Here is a 21,491-nt window from a genome sequence, read left to right on the forward strand (position 1 = left end):
CCTACATGGGTACTTTTTCCTAATTTACAGATGGCTGGTCTTACAGAGAGGAAGAAAGGACTACCTTCTTATAAGGGCTCACATCTCCTCATGGGGGCTGTACCCTCATGACTTAATTATCTTCTAAAGACCTCACCTCCAAACACAGTCATGTGCCACATAGTGACCTTTTGGCCAAGGACGGCTCACATATACAATAATGGTCCCATAGAACACCCCAAAAATTTCACGGTGAAGAGTTTAGCAGAAGCTTTTACAGACCTCAACAAGCTCCTTAAAAAGTTTGAAAACATGGACCTCAACACCGAAAGGTTTTTGTTACTAGAGAAGAATATTCAGGATGCCAACAAGCAAATCCATGATGAAACAAACAAACAAACAAACAAACAAACAAACAAACAAACCAAGCAAACCACCATGAACATATTTCTGAAAAGAGTGGCACGCCACCAGGAGCTTCAGGCAGGTCATCAGGAGGTATATTCCAGAAGAAGGCATTGATATCATGGGCGATGACAGGTCACTTGATTCCGAAATAGGGATTGCTCTTTATCACACTGTTAACCACAGCAGGGCTTACTATCAGGGAGAAGACAGAAAGGTTCTTTATTTTCTGTTCTGGAACAGATTAAACATCATAGATATCATCTATTTTGGGAAGCGATAAATGGAATTAGTTTTTCAAAATATCTGGATCTGGCTTTAGAAGGATTAGATTTTAGGAGACATTTGAAATTCCTCTGATTTTCCTCCTAATTGATTTTTTTTTTTTAAAGACAATCTTTGAGTCAATTTTAATAACTTGTAATTCCCACAAAAAAGTATGGATTTCATCTAAATATTCAATTGATGGGCTTCATGTTATAAATAGTATTTAATTTCTAAGTATCTTCTATATCTGTGGTCAAAGCCTATTTCTCACACCAAAGGATATTATTATGTTTCCCCCCTTTTCTTTATGGTCACAGACACCAGGAATTTGCTTATTTAACAGTCTTTTCATAGAACCAGTTCTGTATTTTCTATGCCAATTCTATTACATGGCATTCTTTTTTTTTTAGTTTTTAATTTGTTAAGAGGAACGTTACATGGACTCTCAGGTGCAGAGGTGTGGGGACTAGCAAGAAGATGGTGGCTGGCAAGTGCACATTGCAGTTAACATGGCAGAGTACAGTTAGCAAGGGGTTGGTTGGTTGGCAGAGAAGCGGACTGCAGGTTGCAGATCGTGTGGCTCCTGCTTCCTGTGTCTCCAACCCAGCCGCCAGTGAGACTATAGTGATATGACTCCCCTACCTATGGCTCCATGGGTGTTCCTTTTTTGGCCTAGCCACATCCTGCATTCTTATGTGGGGAGCAGGACTAGAGACCCCAGAAGAGACCCCACACAATACCCTGCACGACATATGGCACAGTGAGCAGGGTACAGTGCCGGCCAAAGCTCTCCGAAAGGCAGTGGAGCAGTTTGTGCATGTGAACACTCAGTCCCAGGAAGACCAGGAGGAGCAGCTGCTAGACAGCTGGACCCCCGTGGAGGGGTGGGAAGATGTGGACGGTTCGCCAACCAGTATAGGCCAGAGAAAGTGAAGGTCCTTGTGGCCCTGTGTGCTGGGAAGTGCTTGCTGAGGCAGCCCGGATGCAGGACTTGTAGTCCCAGGAGGAAACACTTGCTGAGTCCTCCGTGGGAGATGCGGATGAGGTCAAGGTCATCCCTCACCCCCAGGACAGCCCTGGCGAATGACTATGGACTATGGGGAATCGCCTTCCATCCCTAATTTAATGGACAGCTTGACTGTTTGTTTGGGAACATACCACTATGTAGTGGAACTGGTGGATATTTGCTTTTGTGTCTTTACCGGCCACCATCGAGAATATGTAAGCACCTTGACTGTGAGCCGCTGTTGTTCCAGCACAGTACCATGAGAGGCCCAGAGAGAGTGGCAGTGCCCTGAGAGCCCTGGCTGTGTCCAGGGAGACTGGTGGTACCCTAAGAAGCCCAGGAAGTCTGGCTGTGCCCAGAAGTACTGGTGGTGCCCTGAGAAACCCTGGCTGTGCCCAGAGAGCCTGGCTGTGTCCAGGATATTGCATTCACCTCCAAGCTCCTCGCACAGGGCCCCTCGCGGGAGATGCTTGTCACGTAGATTATGAGGCGAGACCCTGTAGGGGTGGAGTGTGGGGACAGATCCCCAGAGACCAGTTTCCAGGCTCTCGGCCTCACGTGGAAAGGTGCTGGCTCAGGTAGTAAATGGCCATCAACTGTGATTGGATGGCCATCAGCTGTGGCTAGTTGGCCGTCAGCTGTAACCAGTGAGCTATTGGCCACTAATATAACTGCCGTGGCTACGCTAGCAGCAAATGGGGGCTAGCAAGGAGATGGTGGCTGACAAGCGCAGATTGCAGTTAGCACGGCAAAGTGTGGGTTGCGGATTGCAGAGAAGTGGACAGTAGATTGCGGATAGTGTGGCTCCTGCTTCCTGTGTCTCCAACCAGTCGCCAATGAGAATGTAGTGGTGTGACGCCCCTACCTATGGCTCCGTGGGTGTTCCTTTTTGGCCTCACCATGTCCCGCGTTCCTACGCGGGGAGCGGGAGCTGAGACCCCGCACGCCGTCCCACACTACAGACCCATTATTATAATTGTTCTGTATAAGACTCTCTATTTTAATTATTTTATTTTTCTTATTTTACTGTAACTGCCATTCTCTTCCTCTGAATATACTTCTTTCAGTTCTTTGATCACTGTATATTCTAAAATATATATATATTTTTATTTACTTCACTCAACTCTGTAATTTAAAAAAAAATCTATCAATGTTGTATGCTTATATTAGTTTCTTGTTGCTGCTGTGACTAATTATCTCAAATTAGGGACTTAAAACAAAACAAGCTATTATCTATAGCTCTGGAGGTCAGAAATCCAAAATCAATATCAACTACCACCTAAAGTTACTGGGCTACAGTCAAGATGTTACTAGGGCTGATTCTTTCATGCTTTGATGCTCTGAGAGGAGAATCTGTTTCCTTGGCTTTTTCAGCTTACCTCAGACTCCTTTCTTACTTCACTCCAACCTCTTGGTTCCTTCTTCATGTTTCCTAATACTGTAATCCTATTGCCTCCCTCTGCTGAGGACCCTTGTTATTCCTTTGGGCCCACCTGGGTACTCTCCCCCATCTCAGGACCCTTAACTTAATCACATTTGCACAGATTCTGGGGGTTAAAAAGTGGCCATCATTAGGGGACTATTATTCAGCCTATAGCTGTGCTCATCTAATTCCTCTCTTCTAACAGCTCTTGTAGTATTCCATTCTTTACTTATCCATCCCCTTAAGGATGGATACCTCTACCATGTACATCTTTTCAATGAATATCCTCTAACACATTCCTTAAAGATCTGAGAGTTTCTCAGGGCTATATAAAGGGACAATGAGGGATGGGAAGAGCTGATACAAATTACCAAGCCCACCACCTGGAAGGATGCAAGCAAGGCTTATAGTATATATCAGTACACATGCCACGTAAAGATTTTTGCCAAGTCCAACCTTAGTAAGGGGACCTGAAAACAATTTTCCCTGTAGCACCAAATTTCTACTCCATGGGTTATACTGAGAACTGTGGCTAGTGGTAGTATGTAGGAACACGCCATTTTTCCAATTATTTCTAGGTTTCTCTCCAAAATGGCTGCATCAATTTACACTCCCAGCTGCATAGGGAGTTTCTCATTTCCCACACATTCCTGATAATACTTGGTAATACAGGCAAACCTGGGCTTCACAGGTATTGTGTTTTTTACAAATGGAGGCAAGACCCTCCACCAGCAAAAAGATTACGACTCGCTTTATTATGATACTCACTTTATTAATAATTTTTATAATTATCTACTGTTTATGGGAGTAAAATGGTTTCTTGTTATTGTCAACAAATTCCTCTGATGATTAGTGAGGCTGATCATCTGTTAATATGCTTGTTATTCATTCCACATTCTACCTCTAGGAATATGCTCGTTTTCTTCCGCGGTATTTTATTTGTTGTGATGGTAGTGGCTGATGTTTTTATTCATTTGCAGGAGTTTCTTTTGTTACCTAGATTTATTACTTGTCAGTTATAAATATTGTAAACACCTTTTCTTAGCATATTATGTGTCTCTTAAGTTTTCTCTGGTGTCTTTATTTAATAGAAATCTTTAATTTGGACATAATTAAACTCATTAACTTTTTACTTTAGAATTTGGGTGCTTGTTTTCTACTTCATTAATTTATACATTTATTTTTATTTATTCCTTCTTTTTATTTTTTGTTTGCTTTTGTCTATTTTTTATCTAGAATCTTGAGTTGAATACCTACTTAATTTATTTTCATCTTTCAGTTTTTTGAATTTACTCAGTGAATGTGAGTTAAGTAAATATGTTGCTTTGGTGAAAGATGTTTTTGAACTTAATAAAATTTACTTAAAATTTAATCTATTTTATGTCGAATCTTTAACCAAGGTACTTTTCTGCCCTGTGCTATTTCTCATCTGCTACTTTGCAAATATTAGGTGCATTTACAAAAGGTATTTTATTATAAGTGGACTAAAATGAGTATATTACTGGAAGTCATGGTCTGCATCTCATGAAAAAAGAAAAGTAGGGTTTCCATTAACAAGTGATACAAGTAATTTCAAGTACAAACCAAGCCCAGCCATTCCTTCCTAACTTAATTCTTGCTTTCTTTTTCTGTGCTGTTAAATTGTAAAACTTGGATTGTTTGAGGTATTGGTTTTACTTTATTTTATATTTATTTATTTGATGATATTGATTTTGTGTGGATATTTGAAATCATTTGATATAGAAAAGGTAAGAGTAGAGACGGGAATTGAATGACATATCAATGACCCAGTTCCCAATTCATTATTATACAATTTTTAAATTATTGCAATAAGAACGGACTCATTTACATGAACCTATATTTCAGCCAGTGCAGCAGATACAAATTGCAACTTAAGAAATCAACAGAAATATAGAAGCTGAACTATATTTTATTAATTTGATCATTCAACAAATACGTATTAAGGGCCTAGCACGTGCCTAGCACATGCCACTGTTCTGAACATTGGGAATATAGCAGTTAACAAAAAAGACAAGGTCGACACTCAGCTGGAGCTTTTGAATGAGAATGGCTGCAGTAAAGAAATAAACAGACTAATAAAGTAATTTTAAATACAAGTATTCCCCAGGAAGAATATTCCCCAAAAAGAAGATAAAACATGGCGACCTTTGAGCCAAGAGGCTACCCATAAGAAGATGACAACAACATGGAGGTCACCTGGAAAAGCATCTGGATGAAGTCACAGCAAATATGAATGAACCCAGAAATCCCCTTCTCATCTTTATCCAAAATGCAACAAGAATCAAACTCATTAGGGTGGAGCTCTGTAAATGAGAGAAATTATTTGTCCCACAGACCTGTTCATTACACACACACAAACTCATTAAACAAATGGAATTAACTGTGACACTCTTCAGTCATGATGGGAGACTCAAGAGACAGAAGTAACCTTTCTTCAGGAAGGTTAATTCTGGAAAAATTCAAATGTTTATAGATTGCTTTTTTGGAGTGAGAGGAGGAAATAGATGCAGATATCCATAAATATAAATTTCTCAATCAGTAGCCACCATTTCACAGGGGAATCAGAGAAGGTTAACATGACCCAGCTCTCAACACACAAATTCAAATATCCCAGTACAGCATGTTTCTTCCACCCCCAAACTTTTCATCCAATTAGAGAGTTTTCTTCTCTGTCCTTTCCTCTTCAATTTTCAGCCCAGCTGGCTCTACGCTTTAACATTCCAGGACCTTTACCAAGGCATCTAAATCTCTCTTCTATTTCTTACCAGAACCATTCATTTCCACCCAATCCAACATCTTCTTAACTTGTATGCTCACATCTAGACCCTCAGCAAAACAGAGGGCCTTTGAGATACTAAAGCCACCCATTAGAAGACAGGGAGGAGTTAAAAATGAGAACAAAACACTCTTGCAATGATATCTGCAATTGTGTTTTGGCACTGTACCGAAGCCAATAACAATTGTTTCTTTGTGCTGTTAAGAGTTTAGAAGCTAGATGTAGCATGTGTACAGTACCTTCATGGTAATGACAAGTGTCTGTACAAGTTTTGGAGATTGAATGGTACTGAAGCTGATTTATTTTGCCTTTCCTTGACTGACTTATAAATTACTTTTTTTGCAATATAGAGATTGTCTCATAGTGCTTCTTAATGTTTTATTTTTAAATGGCAACTAATCTGAAGGTAAAATGGAATTTTAAAAAAACTATATTTAAAATGAGAAAATATCCAGGAAAAAAAAACTTAATATAAAATATGCCAATTTATATGAGGAAACTTTTAAAGCCCTCCTGAAGAACGTAACAATAAACGTTGAAGGGGTTTAGAATACACCACTTCAAAATATGCCACTCTGACATAAGGCTTATTTGGGGCTAAAAGCAATTGAAAAGCAAACACACACACACACAAATCTTCCTGCCCCTCCCCCATCTACCAGGAAGAGCAGGAAGATTCTTATTCACCACAGACAGCTCTAGGCTCTTATCAGCCCAGATAATCTACATAACAAACCTTACCAAGATCCCTTATCTTCCCTTAGTTTCCCCCATCTTTACCTTCCCACAGTTTGCCACCCCTTAAAGCCTAAACCACTTTTCCTTTGTTCCGTCACTTCTTGATAAATTTATTGTTTTTTGTTAAGACACTATGTAAACTCACATTTTCACCAACACTTTGAGTTACTCATCACTGAGGTTTCTCCCACTTGATGAGCTCAGCCTGTGTTAATAAACAGTTTTTCTCTTGTTAATCTGTCTTTTGTCAGTCTAACTTTCAGGGTCCCAGCAGAGGAAACTAGGAGAAGTAGAGGGGAAGTTTTTTTCTCCCGTACTTCAATGAATATAAAGACATAGCTTGGATATCATGGATAGGAAGACTGAACAACAAAAAGGTGTCAGTTAACTTCTAAATATAGCATTATCCCAATAAGAATAACACCATAAAGTTGATGTGGAACAACAAACAGATTTAAATAGCTAGAAAAATTAAAAGATAAAAAGGAATATGGGATATTTAGTTTAACATATATTTAAAATATCACAGAGTCTTAGTAATTAAATGTCTGGTATTGGCACATGAATAGAAAGACTGGTGGAATAGAATGAAAAGTTTAAAAATAGACACGAATACATTCATCAATTTGGTATATGATGAAGATGGCATCTCACATTAATAAAGATAGATATTTAGATTAATAGGACAACTGATTTTTCATTTGAAGAAAAGATAAAATTGTATCTACACCTCACATTGCATATCAGGATAAGCCTCCAATTATAGCAAATATATAAAAGTAAAACTAAATAAGTAAATGAATAAATAAAAACTGTAGAAGAAAATATGGGTGAATTCCTTGCTAACTTTGAAGTAGGGAAGGACTTTAGTCAAAGGAATGACAATTAACTTCACAAACTCATCATAGAAAAAGTGCTACATACCTCATTGCTGAATATCACTACGGTCACCTTCAAAGTACTCCCCTTGGGAAGCTATGCACTGACACCAGAGCCTAGTCCATCCTTCAAAGCAATTTTGGAACTCTTTTTTTGGAACAGCCATCAGAGCTGTCATCGTATTACCCTTGATGTCCTGAATGTCTTCCTTTCAATATTTCCTTTATTTGGGGGTAAAGAAAGAAGTCATTGGGGGCCAGATCAGGTGAGTAGGGAGGGTGTTCCAATACAGTTATTTGTTTACTGGCTAAAAACTCCTCACAAACAATGCTGTGTGAGCTGGTGCATTGTCATGATGCAAGAGTCATGAATTGTTAGTGAAAAGTTGAGGTCATCTAACTTTTTCACGCAGCCTTTTCAGTATTTCCAAATAGTAAACTTGGTTAACTGTTCGTCCAGTTGATACAAATTCATACTGAATAATCCCTCTGATATCAAAGGTTAGCAACATTGTTGCAACAAGTTCGGGAACTTATTTGTCAGACCTACTATGACTGAAAATTCAGAAGTCATAAAATTAAGGTAAATGAAATTACATAATATTTAAAAATTCTTGTTAGCATGGCAAATACATGTTAAATAAAATAAATGACAAAATGATAAACTGCAAAAAAATTGAAGTCATATCAATGACTAATATTTGTCTCCCTAATAGGTAATGAATTCTAAAAAGAACTCCCAAGAATTAAGAAGGCTAGAAATAATCCAGTAGAAAAATGGGCAAAGCACATAAACAGGCATTTCACAAAAAAAGAAATATTCATGACCAAATAAAATACAAATTAATATGAGAAATACAAATTAAAACTACATTACTTTACTATGAAGGGAAAAAATGGCCCAGCCCATGTGGAGGGTAATCTTGCAATACCTGCCAAAATTATGGGTTGAGTGGTCCTCAGACCCAGCAATCCCATATCTGGGCATTTTTCCTACAGTTACATCTGCACCCATAGTATATGAAAATGTACAAGTCTGCTTATTGTGGAAGAGCTTGGACAGAAGCAAATAAACCATGGCACATGTACATAGTACTATATAGCTGCAAAGAAATAAAGAGGATGTTTTCCATACTGATATACAGACATGTTTAGAGTATCCTGTTAAGCAATGAAAACAACTTGCAAAACAGTGTATAAAATGAAGCAGGTGGGTAATAATATATTCTGTTCTTATCTATTTGCATATTTGTAAGCATAAAGAAATATTGGGAAGATAGACAAATAAGCCAACAAACCAAAACTAACACAAAGAATAGGTAGTGAGAAAGATAAACAGATGGGGACAGATGAGGAGTGAGACTTCTTTGTGTATGCCCTTTTATATCATTTTGAATTTTGAACCATGTAAATTTTTCCAAGTTTCCATGTAAACTTGGAAAAAAATACTGTGTTCATTGAAACAAGAGGTTGTTTCATTGCAAATGAGGCAATAACAGCAGGGCCTGGAGCCAGACAAGACCATTCTTAGTTTCCATACTTTACAACATGACTTCTTTAGCTCTTTTCTTTTTCCTTTACATTTTTTCTTCTCTTCCTTCTCTCTCTCTCTCTCTCTCTCTCTCTCTCTCTCTCTTCTCTCTCTCTCTCTGGTATGAGTCAAGGTGGATATTTATATTTAATCTCAAAACAGCGCCCTCCCTGCACACTCACTCTGCACCCCCACCCACCAGTCACCTCCCCCGCACCATGTCCCCACGGAGTCAATGAGGGCCTTCACCTGCCAATCTCTTCCAGAGCTCTGACCCAAGTTGTGTTCACTACTTCATCAGATTTGTGTTCAGTTTGTACAAGGCTGAATCCAAAGCATTCAAGCCATCACTGTCATATACTCGTATGTCCAGGATATAATAAAAAGGGAAAAAAACAAAACTTGAGTGTAACCGAAATACTCTGACAATGACTTAGAATAAAATTGTGAACTGAGGGTTGTCGTTGATCCTCTTCCATCTCTCTTTCTAAGGACCACCTGCCACCTGGTGATGCCTTCTTCCCTAGGGTACTCAGCTCTCACCTGGTACCTAAGCCTTCCTATAACCCATCGTTAGTAAGAAGAGCTCCTGTGTGCTGGGCCCCACATTAGGTAGGTGTGATTTATCATGGACTTATTTATTTCTCCTCAGCTTATTCCAGCTATTGATTTAGAAAGTTAGTCGGATTACTTTCCACATTTTTGTGTAACTACAACTGAGGCCCAGAGAATTAAGTAAATTCCTAAATTAATATCCCAAATACTGAAAGTAGCAAAATCAGATTTGGAATCCAGCAGTGCCCTATGCCTAAGTTCACCTCTCCTGCCTCACCCATACCTACACAATCCCCATTTCCTCCTCATGGAGCAAGCAAGATTTCTCTCTCTCTCTTACCCTCCCAAGCCTCCCAGGGAGCTATTGCTGTGAAATCAATCTGATAATCTAAATGTGCTCTAGTGGCAACAACTGGTAAATAACTAACAGCCTGTCCTAATAGCTAAGTTTTATTGAGCACTACTCCATCCTAAGCACCGAGCAAAGTGCTTTACTTACGTAGTACTTTAATGTTGAACACGTTGATAGGAAGTAGGAGTTATTATTGCCTTCGTTTTGCAGAAGAAGGCACTTCGGCATAGAGGGCTCAATGCTCCCATGTCACAGCTAGCAAGAAGCAGAGCTTGCGTGGAACAAGGCAGCACGTTTTGAACCTGCATACTTAGCTGTCACACGACTCTTGCATCCCTCATTAGTTCCTCCAAAGACTCTTGTAACTGAAGAAAGCACAGCCCTAATCACAAGACCTAAATCTGTATTAGTGACCTTCTCATCTCCAGCTGGAGATACTTTGATGCATGAAGGAGTCTTCTTAGTACTTTCCAGGTTTTCCAAATATGCACACGTTCTCTGTTCATAGGCGAGTCTTGGCTCCCCTCAAATCAGACCCAAGTTGAGTTTTTACAGTGAATCAAAATAAGACCTTCTTTTCTTTACGTCTCAAGGGGTTTGTAGCATAGGCCTCCATAGAGATCATCGCCACAACCAGACAAGTTGCATCTCCACAATACATATGTAGTCAGTCAGCAGCTTCCAGGGCTAGCTAGTCACTGTTTTCAGCCCCAAACCCTTTCTTACAGCTCTAAGTTTCTAAGTATAATTTTCCTTATTGGTCAGAAAGGGCATGTAGAAATACACCAAGCATTTCCTCAAGAATGTTCCAAGGAACTTTACGTTCATAAGATGCTTTGCTCCCTACCCCCAGGAGACAAAGTTAAATCATTTGGAAGAGCCTCTAATGGAAGGGCACCATTTTAAAACTGCATTTTATCTGACTAGAATGCAACCACACTTACCTCACACACAAAAGAAGGAGGTGATGGGGGAATCTTTTAAGTCCTTTATTTCTCGTCTCCCATTTCAACCTAGATTTGGTCTCCACCTCCAAACATACAGAGAGATCACCACTAAAATGCACAGAGAAGCAAAATCATGGATTCTTGCTGTTGTGATTCCACAGGCCCAGCTACGTTGGTAAAGGTGGTTCCTCTCCTTGAGAGCAATTACTGGTATTTGGGGGGTCATTTGACCATATGCAACTTTTGCCTTTTGTCAGTCTCTTTAGAACATACCATTCTCTGTTTCTGTAAATGCCAGTTTTATTGAAACACAGCCACACTTATTCGTTTATGTATCACGTATGGCCGCTTTCACATGACAGCAATAGAGCTGAATAACTGGGACAGACACCATATGGCCCACAAAGCCAGAACTATTTACTATCTGGCCCTTTACCCAAAAAAGTCGCCCAACGCCTGTTTTAGAACTTCACCCACCTCCAGACATAATCCCACTCTAGGGGTTAGGGTTTTATCCTGGAGTCAAACCAAAATTTCCAATTAGAAGCTAGTGCCACAGCTTTGTTGGCTATGCTCTTAGCTGTGTTTCTTCACCTCTAAACCTCAGGCTCTTTACGTACAGAACACTACAAGAACAGCAAGGGCTTGAAGGGTTGTGAGGAGTCAGTGAATTGCCGCATGCAAAGCACATACCATAGTACTTGTCTTCAATAGGTATCAGCTATTATTAGCAATATTGTTATTATGTTATTATCAATATTTGTATTAACAGTTCTAGGTCTGTTAGCATAATTAAGAATCTGAGAAGAATTTTAGGAACAGAATTTTTCCTTTGTTTTACTCTATCATTTCCCGAATTTCTATGACAAGAGAGTGACTTTTCAGTACCTTTGGGGACTCTCCAGAGACACTGCCCTACCTTAACATCATTGGTGGAAGAATATGTCTTCCTCCAGGTCCTGTCTTTCCTCCTCTCTCCTTCACCTCCCTTTTATATCTTGCACTTCACTGTTTTTCCCTCTGTGTTCTAGCTCTTTCTGTGAAGTGCTTAATGTTTCAAACCTCAATGGTCATCACCCTTGTTCCGACAAACTGTACTTGTCCTGACACTCATTCCCTGGGGATCCAACGCCCAGCTAATTGAAAGCCAGACAATATGATAGACAAGCTTTTCCTTGATACCTATGAGTGTCTGAGGATGTTACCTCTTTGCATTGTCATGGAGCCTTCTGGACCATAATGCCTTACCCAGAGCAATTATTCGCATCAATCTGGGAACTTCAGGTATCAAAGCACTCAGCGAAGAGAGAAATATTAGGGCAAGGGGTCATTTGGCAGTCTTCCAGTTCACAGCATACATCTGTCTATTAAAGATTAGTCTAGATATAATTGCTAAAGAAATACTTGGGCATTTGTTTTGGTTAGACAAGTAGTTAATAGACCAGGAAACATATATTCATCCCACACACATACTACTGACACTTCGCCAAGCCGTCCTGAAATGGGTCGCGAGCTTCACCATTGTCTCACCCGTGCTTCTCTCCCCAGCATCACATCCCATCCTGCCCCCCTCAAGTGGCCACTGTTTCCCTTACCTCCACTTCATAACATATTAACAAATTATTTTTCATGTCTGTGCACCACTGCTAGACAGTTACCTCCTTTACAGAAAGTATCATACCATGTACATTTTAGTATCTCCATGGTGTCTGCTACGTAATAGACTCCAGAGCTATTTTGGGAGGATGGAAGGTAAAAAGGTAGGGAAGAAGGGGGAGCTTGGGAGGGAGAGTTTTATACCAGGCAGGATGTGGATGGGAGGAGGTGGGGACTGAACAATCTTGAGGACTACGGGTGGTGCCTGACGTGCTGGAAAAGAACTTTCCTGACAGGGACCAGCATGGGCCAAGGCTCAGAGGCAAGAGAGATCCTGAAGTATTTGAATATGACTGTCTACAGCGTAAACACAGGCAAATGGTGAAAAAAAAAAGAGACCAGGAAGGATGATGGAGATTCACATAAGGGTAAAAAACAACCTACCCTAGCAATACTGTCTTATTAATTTCTTTTCTAATGATTCTGGGCTCCGGGAGGTGGTTGAAATGGACTTGAGTCCAGTGAACCTAGGGTTGCATCCCATCCCCACTCCTATTATCCGTGAGAAATGAAACAAACGATCTGCTAGGTCTTTGCTTTAGTACCTGCGAGAAGAAGAAAATTAAGAGTACTTACTCCATGGAGCTACTCTAAAAATTAAACAAGATAACTCATGGAAAGCATGTGCCTGGTACACACAGTGCCTGGTATAGAATCAACACTAGTAAACATTGGCTACTTATATCATCATTTCTAATACTTAGATCTGATCCTATCATCTCCCCGTTTAAAATCCTTGAATTGTTTCCTTTTGCCCTCGGTATAAAAATCCAAACGCACTACAGGAATCTGAAGTTCCTCCCTCCCTGTATTTTCCTGGCAATACCTTCCCAACCCATGCCCAGAATTGAAATGAAGGAAGTAATAAAGTAATATCGCCATGAGCAAGATAAACTGTCACAGGTAATGCTGCACTAAAGAGCTTAGTGACCTCCTCTAAGTCCAGGAAATCGGGGGGTTCTATCCATGCACCCAGCTCTGTCCCCCACTATCTATCTCCCTGCTATCCCAGTCCCAGCTCTGGCCCCCCTCAATGCCTCTGCTTCTCAAAGCCTCATGCTTCGGCAGTACAGACAGTACCTGGGGATGTCAACTACTCGATTATTCCATTTTAAAATGATGCAGAAAAGAGACACCATAATCCTATTCTGAAGTGACAAGTCTTTATTGAAGGATACTCAGTACAATGAATAGAAGGAAGTTAACAAATGATTTTGAAAGATGTGGTTGGAATTGCCCCAATCAAAATATCTTGTAGTTCCTTTTTCTGCTTCTTTTTTTTTTTTTCTATTTTATTTTGTACTATTTGAGGGAAAAGTTTTTCAGAGGGGAGGGGGCGGGTGGGGAGGGGCAGCCATTATCATTAGTCTCATCCTATTTTTTCCAAGGCTGCCTCCCAAGTGCTGGCAGGAAGAGGGCTAGAAACTTTGTCTCACGGATGGAGAGAAGGCCTGGAACCTAGTATTTGTAATGTCCTGAGTCTGAATGTAGCTCTCTGTGTGTATGATCAGGCACAGCTGTGTGGGGGGAGGGGAAAAGGGGGAGGGGAAGGGATCGCAAGAGGAAGGTGGCAGAACACATTATCCCTGCACCAACAAACTCCACATCTCACCCAGGGCATGCAAAGTATAATAACAAAAATGGAGAGGTAGAGGACACATTTCAGACACATCTTAGGAGTCTGACCTAAAGGAATTACTATCGGATGAAATGAGACAGATGAGGAGAAAAGAGATATCTAGGAAAATTCCTGTGTCTCTAGCTTTGGCAACTAAATGGATACCATTCACTGAGACAGGTGTTAGGAGTTCAGTTTTTTAACTTCTGTGTTTTAGGTCCCCATGAGACAGTTAAATGGAGATGGTTAGTAAGTAGCTAGATACATGGGTCTGAAGAATAGGAGTAGATCAGGTCTGGACATATAGATACGGTTGTAATAAAGCTGCTGGCTGTTGATGAGCTTACCCTGTAGAGTAGATAGTGTTGAGAAAGAAGAACCACAATAGACCCTAGGAAACTGCACCACTTAAAGATATGAAGCCACAAAAGAATTGACAGACAGAATAAAAACCAGAGAGAATATTATCTGAGCAACTAATGGAAGAATGTTTTTTAAAAGAAAACATGATTAACTGAATCAAATGTAAAAGAGGTCACAGAGTGGACTCATTCATTCATTCATTTGTGGATTCATTCATTCAACAAACATTGAATGTCTAATATGTGCCAGAGATTGTTCTAGATGCTGGAGACAGAGGTAAATATGAAACTGTCTTTCTCTCAGGGAACTTAGTTTATTAAGACACAAGAAAACGGCAATTGCAATATAAAATACAATGAATAAAGGAGGGTCTTATGAGAAGATATGGGTGTGGTGGGCCTTAGGGACGGTGGAGTGACAAGGGCAGATACAAGCCTGTGCGATATTGCATTCAAGGAACTTGGTTCTTAGTAAATCAGGGTCCTAGGATGACAACTACACATAGACATGGGGTGGGGAGAGATGTTATTTTTGTAGAAAGAAAGAAACAACTTGGGGTTTTTTTCAGGAAAGGGAAAGATTGAAAATCAGAAATAACAAGGGATTCACTGATCCACAAGTCCTGCCTGGAAGGGAGGAAGGAAGAGACTGGGTGGGGAGGGGAGCAGAATCAGATACACGTGGACAAACTATCCTTACAGGGGAGGAAATGCCTCTAATAGAGATAGCTATCAACAGTAGGATAGATGATGGACGGATGACTAGGTGAATGGATGGGTGAATGGATGGATGGATGGATGGATGGATATGCAGATAAACTCTGGAACCAGAATGATAGATTTTTAAGTACTAGAAATATCAATGAGCAGATGGAATTATTAATCTCTTCTTTCCCTTCACTCGTATGAAAAAAAAGATAGTGAGTAAAAGGATTCACTTGAATGTGCAACCTCAGAGGCCTTTCAAAGAATCTGGTAGACTTTGCTGGAAATACTTTAATCAGCAGCCTGATACATGGGAACTGGGTTTGTGGGGCTCTGCTGGGAAGTGCTTGATTGCTTGGGCCACGGTCCTCCAGAGGAGGGGAGCTTTCACATATCAAACAACCATAAGGCACAAAGGTCACCGGGCCTGAGGAAGCAGTATATCCATTTCCTCCCCCACATGTTTCCTCTGTAACACTAGCACTCAGTCTTCTGCCCTGACTTCTTCATAGAAACTTGTCCCTTGAAGGTCACCAATGACATCTTTATTGCTAATTCAAATGGCCTTTTCTTTCACGCCGTTCTCATCATCCCCCATAGTCTATTGTTTATCAAAGTCATTTCAGTGGCAGCTGACACAGTTGACCTCTTTTTGAAACTCTCTCTAGCTTCCATGACACTGCATTACTGTGATTTTCCTCCTATTTGTGAGTAAAGGGTAATTCCTAGAGGATGGAAAAAGGAAGCTGACAGTATAATTCGGTGAAGGATGTATTTTTGTTAGTATTATAGACTAGTTCTTACGATGGCCATAAGGCCCGTAAAATCTGACTTCCTCTCCTACTTACCTCCGCTTACCCACTCACTCCACCCAAGTCACACTGTTCTTGCTGTCCTGGAAACAAACCAGGTCCACTCCTGCCTTTGCCGTCCTCTGCCCGGTGTGCTCCTCCCTCTAGTATCCTCATGGCTAAATCCTTCACCTCTGTAATATATGTTTACTATGGTTATTTGAGAATATCCCATTCTGCTCTGAAAGATGAGAAAAACAATTGGATGGATAAAATTCCTAAGATACATTAAAAATAATAAGTAAATATCCTATGAGACATGTTAAAAATAGACATCATGAATGAGATATATGATTTTAAAAGTATGGAATAATCAGGACTGTTATTTCTACAAAGGGATGGAAGTACAAAGTAATAAGGTACTGAGCCTGGTGTCTCTAGGTTGACAGCTATGTCATTTCAAATTGGTCACCCCTTGGTGACGTGTATTATGGTCTCCAACCTGGCTCCATGTGTATTCTGCCCAAGAGAACCAGAAAAAGCTCATAGCTGCTCAACAGGCTAATATATGAGCCACAGGTGTTGGCCAAGAATCCTTGGCCCTGAGTCTCTCTGACAGAGCAAATGCATGTCGGCTCCAGACACCTTCTGTCTGCCGAGACCTTGGGTTAAGTTTAAGTCTAGTCTTATAATCTCACTATCAGTGAGAAAACTGGTGTGGTGTGGTGTGGTGTGGTGTGGTGTGGTGTGGTGTGGTGTGTGTGCACATATGTGTGTATGTGTGTTTAGAGAGAGAGAGAGAGAGAGAGAGAGACAGAGAGAGAATATATTAATATTGTATAATCCAGGATTCATATAGTGTGAGCCTGCTACCTGCTTATACATTATCTTAAATATGTTAACCTGTATCATTTCTTTCCTCTTGCTGCTCTCCATGTATTTAAGGTTGATTTAATAATCTCTATGATTTGAGCATCTTGAGTTGGTCTGTGAGCCATCCTGTTCCATTACAGAACACTTGCTGGGTGGTTGGAGGTTCCCATTGCATTGAGGTCATTTTCCACAACAACCTCTTTCAAGTCTTTGTTTAAATGTCACCTGACATTTAAGTACAAATTAGTAGTTACAAAATAGTTATGGGGATGTGAAGTACACTACGGGGAGTGTAGTCAGTAACATTGTAAAAACTAAATACACTGTCAGATGGGTAGTAGACTTATCGGGGGATCCCTTCATAAATTATATAAATGTTTAACCAATATACTGTACACCTGAAACTAATATAAAATAATATTGAATGTTAACTATAATTTTTAAAAATAGTCACAGGGATATAAAGCACAGCATAGGAAATATAATCAATATTATTATAATAACTATGTATAGTGTTAGATGGGTAAGAGACTTATTGGGGTTACAAGTCTGTGATGTATGTAAATGTCTAATCACTACATTATTTTATACACCTAAAACTAATAATAAAATAAATAAATAAATAAATAAATGTCGCCTTCTCAATGAAGCTTACAGTGACGACTCTATTTAAAATTGCAATCCCCATTTCTAGCCCCCTTACTCCACTCTATTCTTTTTGTTCTTCTCACATAACCTTTTCCAAAATATTTAATTTATTTATTATGTTCATTGCTTATTGTCTGTCTCTCCTACAAGAATATAAATCCTCTTGGTTTTTTTGCCTGTTACTCAGTGATAGTTCACATTCACAAAACAGTGCCTGGACCATAATAGACACTCGAAAATATTTATTGTGCTGTGTTGTCACAAACCAGGCACGAGTACAGGAAATGGCCTCCATGCTGGTTGTGTACAGGTTGGTGCTCAGAATTTACAAAGATGTGAAAATCAACACCAGCTCCACCACTGAGCAACAACAACGATGAAAACTTTACAGTGCACAGCACCGAAAAAAGGCTGAACAACCAGGGTAAATTCAGGTAAAGAGGACAGGAATGACAGGAAAATCTAAGAAGCATCATTGGATATACGGAGGATTATTAAATGGGGAATTAGTTCTTGTCTTCCATTCTACTGGACTATTAGAAGAAACAGTAGATTTTTAATTGACATTATCAGATACATTTTTTTTTTAAATACCCCTTTCCAAATTTAGATGCCTAAGGGAATAAGCAGGAGCTGAGCAGACAACTAAGTGAAGCAAGAGGAGGATAAAAGAATAGGAAATGGTATAGGTTTGGTGAACTCGAGAGCTCATACCCCATTAAAGATAGCATATCCTCCTTAGCCAAGAATTGAGATACGGGAATGTAGGCCCAATGGTGCCACATTTAAGAATGTTCAGAAATCCAAATTCTTTTTTCTTTTTGTCTGAATTTCTCAATTTTTAAAACTCTGAGCGAAACAAAAACCCATTAATTTTACCTGCCAGTTTCTTACATCTGGATTATATCCAAGGCCTACTCTCTCCGCACCGTTACACAATCCTAGTGTTCCTCCTAAGATTTCCCCTTTATAGCACAGAGAGTACCCCCTGCCCATCTTTCTGCTCCACCTTTCTAATCTTCCATTCTTTAAAGGCATTGAGATCAAGACCCATCATGCCATAACAATTTCTCACATCACTCTAGTCTACAGCAATGTGTCTTATAATTTTTATGGCTTTTGTAATAGATCACTCACTGCTTTATGAAGTTAGACGTGTTCCTATGTACATGTATTGTTCCCCCAACTAGAGTGTAAGAGTCTCGAGGGTTAGTGTCTGGTACTAGAGCATACATAGTCCTTGATGTTAAAAAGATTTGGGTTTTAATCTGACCTTTGCCATCTATCATGAAAGTGACATTGAGCAAGTGAGTGAACTTCTCTTGGTCTCAGTTTCTTCATCTATAAAAGACAATGTTTCTTCAGAGAGATGTTGCAAAGTTTAAATGAGCTAAATATAAAACTGACATTGTCAACGGAGAAAGAAAAAGCGTCTCACATATACTAACAATTCAACCAGCATTCATTGTTTTTCTTTCTATAAAAACTGTTTTGTATGCCCTACAATGCCTCGTTGTAGGTTTTTGCTCAACAGAATATTCACACAGTAAATGTCTGTAAATTTGTTTCATATAGGGAAAATTATCCTGGCTCCAATAAAGGCACTTGTTGCCTGGATTGAATGTTTATGAATCTCTAACAGAGAATATGAGTTTTACCCATGAACAGGGCAGTAAGATAAACAAAACTTTCATGATTTTCCTCATTGCTGTAATTAGAGTTTATCTAAAGCAATGGTTCTCAGATGGGGATGTGGGGACAAGTTTGCCTCCAGGGGACATTTGGTAATGTCTGGAGACATTTTGGATGTCACAACTAGGGGATGTGACTGGCATCTACCATAGTGAGTGTGTGCCAGGAATGATGCCAATACCCTACAAGGGGTTTTACGGAGGGGACAGTCCAAAACCCCTTCTCCCCCAAAGAATTATCTGGCCAAAAATTCCGTTAATGCCCAGGTTGAAAAACCTCAGTATAAAGACTCTCAATGACTGAGGCAATCATCGTTCCTAAGATGTCTGTATTTCCACAACTCTCTGTTTTCCAAATTCATTAGACGGGGGAGGGCAGGTACCGGAAGGGATCAGCAGTAGGCAACGTAAGTAGTGGGTTGTCAGGGGAGATTCAAAGAGCCAACTCTGGAAGAATTCTTTTCAGTTCCAGGAGCACTGAACATGTGGCAACCCTTTTACTTCCATCACATCAAAGCATCGCTGTTAATGTATGTCTGAATACAGTTTATTCTCTTTTCAAATAAATCTTTTTTCCGCACACAATTAAAAATGGGAACCAATGTGAGCAAACTTTCTGAAGGATACTGAGAAAAATCAGTCTGGAATCCAAGCAGATAATTATGCTAATCTAAGACTTAAAGGGACTAGAACCTGTTGTAAATGTAAATTCATTCTCATAGTTTCCCAAAGAGACAATTGCTTTTATAAGAAGGTCAAATGTCTATCTTATACTCACACATTGAGGCTGTGAATAAATGTGGTTATAACACTGGTTTCCTCTCTCGGAAATTTCCTACATCGTGGCTTGGTTAATTTCTTTTCTCTAGTTAAATATAATCTAGCTGAATGTGAATTTTTTTTTTTTTTGGCTTTATTCTTTTACTTTCTTTTTGCTTTGCCTCTCATTCTTCCTTTCCTCCACCCAACTTTCTTCTTTTCTTCCTTTCTTTGTTACTTCCTTCTACACTGTATTCCTTCCTTTCTTTCCAGTTACAGGGACAAGAAGAAAAATTCTTGGTTATGGTGTGTTTTTTTTCCCTAGCCGTCTATCTTTCCATCTGAGCTCTACAAATGTCATCTACTTTTTAAAAATATCATCGTGCTGCCATCGTGTGGTAAGGTGAGATATTTAGCTAGTCAAATAAATGCACAGTTCACAATTGTTGAAATACCTGAAAATGCACAGTCGTGCAGCTAACGAAGAATCGATGCTATCTCACTTCATGGTTTAAGGGCCAGGCCCCAAAGCTTAGACCTTCTCAAGCCTGCGCTCCTCCTCCCTCCCAAAGCCAGTGATTTTTCCCAGGAAGGAGGCAAACTTACTGTTCCCAAACAGTATAGACAACTCTTGAGTATAGAAAAAGCTTTTACTTAGACCCGTGGCATGTTTTAGGTCTTTAGGAGAAACTTCTCAGGTTTTGAATATTCAAAATCATTTTCCCTCAAGTCATCCCTGTGGATCTACTCATTAACCTCAGGGATCAGTGCTACTGTATTAACATGTTAGATCTACTGGTATTAACTTAGGGGAATTGCCCAGTTAAATCATGATGTTGACGCTAACCTAGATGAGTAACCAAAAGTCAAATACTTCGGGAAAGACAGAAAATAACACAAAAAGCTAGCTATGATATTTTAAAGGTCAAAATAGTATTTCTTCAATGAAACAATACAAATGTCTATTCCCTTACTGTAGCAGGGGAGTTACACCAAATAAAAAGTTGATATTTAATGAAAGTCTAGACAGTTTGGATACCTCAGGTGATGCTAGGATCTCAAACTCAATAGTCCAAGTGGAATCTGTTCATTTCATTTTGTCATCATCAGCACCTCTTCCCCACCCAACTCCACACATACACTATTGGTCTCCAGGCATGCAAGCGGAATAACTCTTTAAAATACAGATCTAATCATATCACTATCTTTTTCTTTAATTGACATATAATTGACATTCAGTATCCTATTACTTTTCAGGTGTACATCATAGCGATTCTATATGTATAGACATTCTGAAATGATTCCCACAGTAAGACTAGTACCCATCTGTCACCATATAAAGTTATTACAATATATTTTATTAAAATATTAAATATTAAAGTTATTACAATATTATTGACTATGCTGTATACATTACATCCCCTTCGCGTATTTATTTTATATTTAATCACCTTCACTTATTTTGTTCATCCCGCTCTCCCTTCCCTAGTACCACCAGTTGTTTCCTGTA

The sequence above is a fragment of the Rhinolophus ferrumequinum genome, chromosome 3, assembly GCF_004115265.2.
Source record: "Rhinolophus ferrumequinum isolate MPI-CBG mRhiFer1 chromosome 3, mRhiFer1_v1.p, whole genome shotgun sequence".
In the NCBI taxonomy this organism is placed as follows: domain Eukaryota; kingdom Metazoa; phylum Chordata; class Mammalia; order Chiroptera; family Rhinolophidae; genus Rhinolophus; species Rhinolophus ferrumequinum.